This window comes from Garra rufa, chromosome 15 (genome assembly GCF_049309525.1).
Source record: "Garra rufa chromosome 15, GarRuf1.0, whole genome shotgun sequence".
In the NCBI taxonomy this organism is placed as follows: Eukaryota; Metazoa; Chordata; class Actinopteri; order Cypriniformes; family Cyprinidae; genus Garra; species Garra rufa.
The window spans coordinates 41,803,028-41,809,027 of NC_133375.1; positions in this window are offsets into that span (position 1 = coordinate 41,803,028).

Here is a 6,000-nt window from a genome sequence, read left to right on the forward strand (position 1 = left end):
TTTACCTACAACTGCCCGGTAAAAGGGCCAGCCCGGCAGTAAGTTTGAGGCTACTGTCGGGTGGGATCTCCACTGAGAAGACCTCATCTACATCTACCTCCACGCTTCTTCTGGTAAGATTAAGATGGTCAGAACACTCACAGGACTGTTCTGCACTTCTGGACTCTGGGGCTGAAGGTAATTTTATGTATCACTCATTTGCACTTCGGACTCTAGTTCCCCTCATCGCTCTTACTCACCCCATCGCTGTCCACGCTCTCAACAGCCAAACCTTACCCACCATATTATTCACCACTAAACCCATTGCACTCACGGTATGCCAGGTACGTCTCCGCCTAAGGGCAAATTATATTCACTCTCAGTTCCAGAGAGAGTGGCTATGGAGAAATACATTTCTGATTCTCTAGCAGCGGGGTTCATTCGACCCTCCTCTTCTCCGGCGGGGGCGGGGTTCTTTTTTGTGGGGAAAAAGGACGGTTCTCTACGACCTTGTATTGACTACTGGGGGCTGAATAATATTACGGTAAAGAATACTTATCCTTTGTCGTTAATATCTTCAGCCTTCGAGAGGTTGCAGGGAGAGTCGGTCTTCACAAAATTGGATTTAAGAAATGCTTATCATTTGGTCCGTATCAGGAGGGGAGATGAATGCAAAACTGCCTTTAACACCCCCAGGGGGCACTTTGAATATTTGGTCATGCCCTTCGGTTTGTCCAACTCCCCAGGGGTCTTCCAGGCACTCGTCAACGACGTGCTGCGAGATATGGTCGATCGATTCATATATGTTTACCTGGACGACATATTGATCTTTTCTTCGTCTCTTCAGGAACATGTGCAGCATGTTCGGCGAGTGCTTCAGAGGTTGCTAGAGAATGGGCTTTTTGTCAAGGTGGAGAAATGCGATTTTCATGCACAGTCTGTTCCTTTCTTAGGGTACATTGTGTCGGCTGAGGGGATGCGAATGGATCCTGAAAAGGTTAAGGCTGTGGTGGATTGGCCAAGTCCAGATTCCCCTAAGGCCCTACAGAGGTTTCTGGGGTTCGCCAATTTCTACCAGCGTTTTATTCGCAATTTCAGCCTACCAGCCTCTCCTCTGACCGCTTTGACCTCCCCCAGAACGACGTTCAGGTGGTCAGACGCATTTGAGGCTGTGTTTGCTAAACTGAGGGCCGCTTCGTTTCAGCCCCCATCCTAGTCACCCCTGATCCATCACGTCAGTTTGTGGTGGAGGTCGATGCCTCAGAGGTGGGGGTAGGTGCAGTGCTATCCCAACGTTCCTCGACAGACGACAGAATGCATCCCTGCGCGTTTCATTCCCATCGTTTGTCCCCTGCCGAAAGTAACTATGATATTGGTATTAGAGAGAGAGAGTTGTTGGCAGTCAAGTTAGCATTGGAAAAATGGCGTCACTGGTTAGAAGGGTTGGGGGTACCTTTTATCGTACGGACTGATCATAAGAATTTGGAATATATCAGAACTGCTAAAAGATTGAACTCTAGGCAGGCTCGGTGGGCACTTTTTTTCGGACGTTTTGATTTTACTCTCTCGTACCGCCCGGGTTTCACAAACATCAAACCCAATTCTTTATCACGTATTTTTGACCGTTCCGATCGCCCGTGTACTCCCGAGTGCATTTTTCCGGAGACACTAATTGTCTCCACACTCATATGGGAGGTCGAATCAAAGGTTAAAACAGCCTTACAAGGGGTAACGCCTCCGGTCGGTTGCCCACTGAATCGTTTATTTGTGCCAGAGGAATTATGGTCCGAAAGTTATTCAGTGGGGGCATTGTTCCAATGTGGCTTGTCATCCAGGAGTCAGTCGCACCTCTCATTTGGTCAAGCAACGATTTTGGTGGCCACTCATGGCTCGCGACGATCGCAGTTTTGTTTTGGCTTGCTCAGTTTGCGCCACTGGTAAGACTTCTAACAGACCCCCTGATGGACTCCTTCAACCGCTGCCGATCCCTTCGAGACCCTGGTCCCATATCGCTCTAGATCTTGTAATGGGCAGGGAGTTGTGCCAGAACAGAACTACCCCGCCAAATCAAAATTGTATCATTTTGACGATAGTGGTCCTGACAGAACTAATGTAAAATGTGTAACTGGCTCTACCTGTTCTTACCTACATCACAATCCAACCACCCTCTTACTGCTCACTTGACAGCATTCCTTTTGAAATACCCTGCAATATGCTTAACATTAAAGAGATGATCATTTCTGCAATATTTCATGGTTCCCAAGCATACACAAACAAAACAAAACAAAACAAATAGTAGCACATTTACTAAGACCTGGGTTTTATAGTATTCATCATGTAGCATGTCTGGATTGGACACCCTCACACACACAAGGACCATATGACAACTCAAAGATGAGATCCAGTGCTTTTCTTTAATCTGTAACAAGTAAAACAAATCAGTTCTCTCAAATCAAATTCTGCCTCTCTGGTACACCCAGTGCCATTTTCTTCTTCTTTATGCTCCGTAGTCTCTGCTTCATCACAATCCAGTCTGATGTTTCCCTGTTGTGAACAATGAGTAAACCAGAATGTCCTATTCAGAGTCTTTTAATAATAATATCTTCCCTCCGACTTTTGAGGCATACTCTCTCTTTACCAACTTGGATATTGTGTAGGTTGTCTGCCCTTTATTTCCTTGTCCCACATTTCTTGCCATTCTTTTATTCATGCCAGAAAACAACATGTTTAAAGTCAACATGAAATGCTGTTTGCAACCCATTGATTTCAATAACATAAGTGAAAGGCTTAACATTATTTAAATAATCACAAAATTATTATTTTTTTATATAGATTTGTTTGATGGGAGTGGAATATTGTGATGTTGCTGTAGAAATGTTACAGATTTCTTTCTTATTCTTTGTTGTACTATGCTAGGTTTTGAACTTAAGTTTAACAGTTTTGAAAACTGTATGTAAGCATGTGCAATTTGGCTTGTATACATAAAGTTTTGGTGTTGTTTGTGTAGAAGTGATAAAATAATGCATGTAATTTGACTGATGTCGTCAATTAATTAATCTGTTGTTTTGAAAAAATGAGTAATGGTTTTAAAAACGTGTTTTAGCAATTCAGAAAAAAATATAAATAAGCCCACGGCAAATTAGTCATAAAAATGTTTATTTTAACAACCATAGTTCAAATCTATGCAATATGAAATTGGCACCACATCTAAATAGCAGACCCTGCATTTGTTACACTGCACTCCATCACCTTAACTGAATGTGTTTGAACTGTTGCTCAGTTTGTCTTGAAAAGCAATATTTTTCTATTGCCAATTTCAAAGGAGATATGATTGTTTTCATTGTAATTCCCGCAGTAAGTGCAGCTCCCCACAATACAATGCCAGTTGGGCTGATGCCTTCTGTCAAATTCCTGTAAGAAAAGACACAATATTAGGTTCACTGAACTCACATCAACAAAAACACTCAATCTGCACCAAAAAACCAGGAGCACTGTCACAACTACAGCTCATCAAGACATTACTCTAATATCAACCTTCTTGATGTAGGAAGCAATGTCCCAGCTTTCTTCATACATATTCACAGCCAGAAGAGCACACTGAAGAACTTCCCGCTGCATCACTCATGTCTGCATGCGTTATCTCAATGGATGTTCTCGCCATGGTCAGAGATGAGCATAAATACATAGAAATGTATTTAAAATAAAAATACTAAATACTGAGTGGAAAAATGTATTTAAATACAAATACAAAATACTGTGTAAAAATGTATTTAAATACAAATACAGTATTTTGTGTTTTCAAAATACACAAAATACATGTGAAATTGGCCATCAAGTGCAGGCATCCCTTTTAGGCTGAAATATATCTGGACATATTCTGAATGCAAAACAAAAACATTTAGATGTGTACTACTGATTAGAAATTATCTTTCCTTCCTCTGCCCTGTAGAAATAAATAAATATTTTTTTTTCCCCCAAACATATTTTATTACATTTTATCACCATCATGAGTTCAACTCAGTAACAAGAACTCAATAACACAAAGTGGATAGATAAAAAAAAAAAAACTATCAAAACTGATTGGCTAACAGGCAGCAAATGCTATTTTTCTCCTGCACGTGTTGGTGCTTTTTTATTCTTTCATGTTTGCTGAAGGCAAATCTGAATGATGCACCATTTTAACTTTAATCAACAAGGAATAGGTGATGGTGACACCCTTACCTTAATGCAGAAAACTGAGAAAAGTCAATGATCCACTGCTGACTCTGCTGAAGGCAGCTCACGTACATGAGTGTTAAAGGGATAGTTGACCCAAAAATTTAAATTTGATGTTTAGCTGCTTACCCCCAGGGCATCTAAGATGTAGGTGACTTTGTTTCTTCAGTAGAACACAAACAAAGATTTTTAGCTAAAACTGGTGCAGTCTGTCAGTCATATAATGGCAGTGGATGAGAACCAGACCTTTAAAAGTAAAAAAAAAAAGAAAAACAACATGCACAGACAAATTCAAATTACACCCTGTGACTTGTGACGATACATTGATGTCCTAAGACACGAAACGATCGTTTTTTGCGAGAAACAGTATTTAGATCATTTTTTACCTTTGATACACAGCAATGTCCATCTGTCCTGAGCACGAGCTCATCATCCGGCTCGTTACATGTGTAGCGCTCTGGCGTGGAATACACAAACTCCGTAAGCGATCTGTCGCATGAATACAACACTCATTGTTTACACAGTGCACAGAGATTGTGGGTATAGCAGCTATTCAAAATGGTAATAACTTGCACTTATCCTGATTGTTCAAACCGATTTAAAACTAAAAGATTACGTTTGCTTGGACTTTTCACTGATTTCCCCTTCCGGTGTTTGTGTATTCTACGTCAGAGCGCGTACACAAGTAACGAGCCAGATGCTAAACTCGTGCTCAGGACAGATGGACGTGGCTGTGTATCAAAGGTAAAAAATGATATAAATACTGTTCAGTTTTTCGCAAAAAACAATCGTTTCATGTCTTAGGCATCAATGTATCGTCACGAGCCACAGGGTGTAATTTGGATTTGTCTGTGTATGTTTTTTTTTTTTTACTTTTAAAGGTCTGGTGCCCATCCACTGCCATTATATGACTGACAGACTGCACCAGTTTTAGCCTTTGTTTGTGTTCTGCTGAGGAAACAAAGTCACCTACATCTTGGATGCCCTGGGGTTAAGCAGATTTTCATTTTTCATTTTTGGGTGAACTATCCCTTTAAGGTTGGGGGAGGGGTGTGTCTGAACTAAATCAGCACCCTGATAAAGAGGTTGATTGGCACAAAGTATTTTATGTACTTTGAAAATACAAAATACTCATCTTAAATGTATTTAAATACAAATTACATAAAATTTTTCCCAAAGGCTTTTCAATACAAAATACAAAATAGTATTTTGTATTTCAAATACGTATTTTAAATACATTTATTTAAAATACTGCCCATCCCTGCATCTATGTTCGTGCAAATCATTCCTGATGCAGCTTCACCCACAGCAGAAGTGAGTATATGGGCATTTGTATGCTTGTTGGCAAATTTTGCTGCTAAATGTGGCTAAAGTAAACAGTATGTCTCATCCAAGGGGCAACCTCCCGCTCTCTCTATTGAAACCAACACGGAAGTGTCTTAAAATGCAATTCATCGATTGGCCGCTAGAGACTGGCTGCAAAAGAGAGTCAGTCCCATTGACTCCCCATGTTAAAATGCCCAACTTTACAGCAGAAAAAAGTATGTTTACAGCCTGGTTCAAAAAATGGTTTTGGTCTATATAGCTAGTTTTGCCCTTCATGTCAACTGTGAGGGGGGTGAATTTTTTTATAACTCATCCGTTTAAGTTATATTAAGCCTTAAAGTTCAGCATAATTAAGGGCGTGGCCACTTGAGTGACAGGGGGATTGCCGCTGCTGTCGCCACTGTTGCGCTTGGCGGGCGTGGTTTCAGCAACCAGCTCCACCCACGTCCCGCCTTTTTGCCCATTTTTGATTATCCGGGA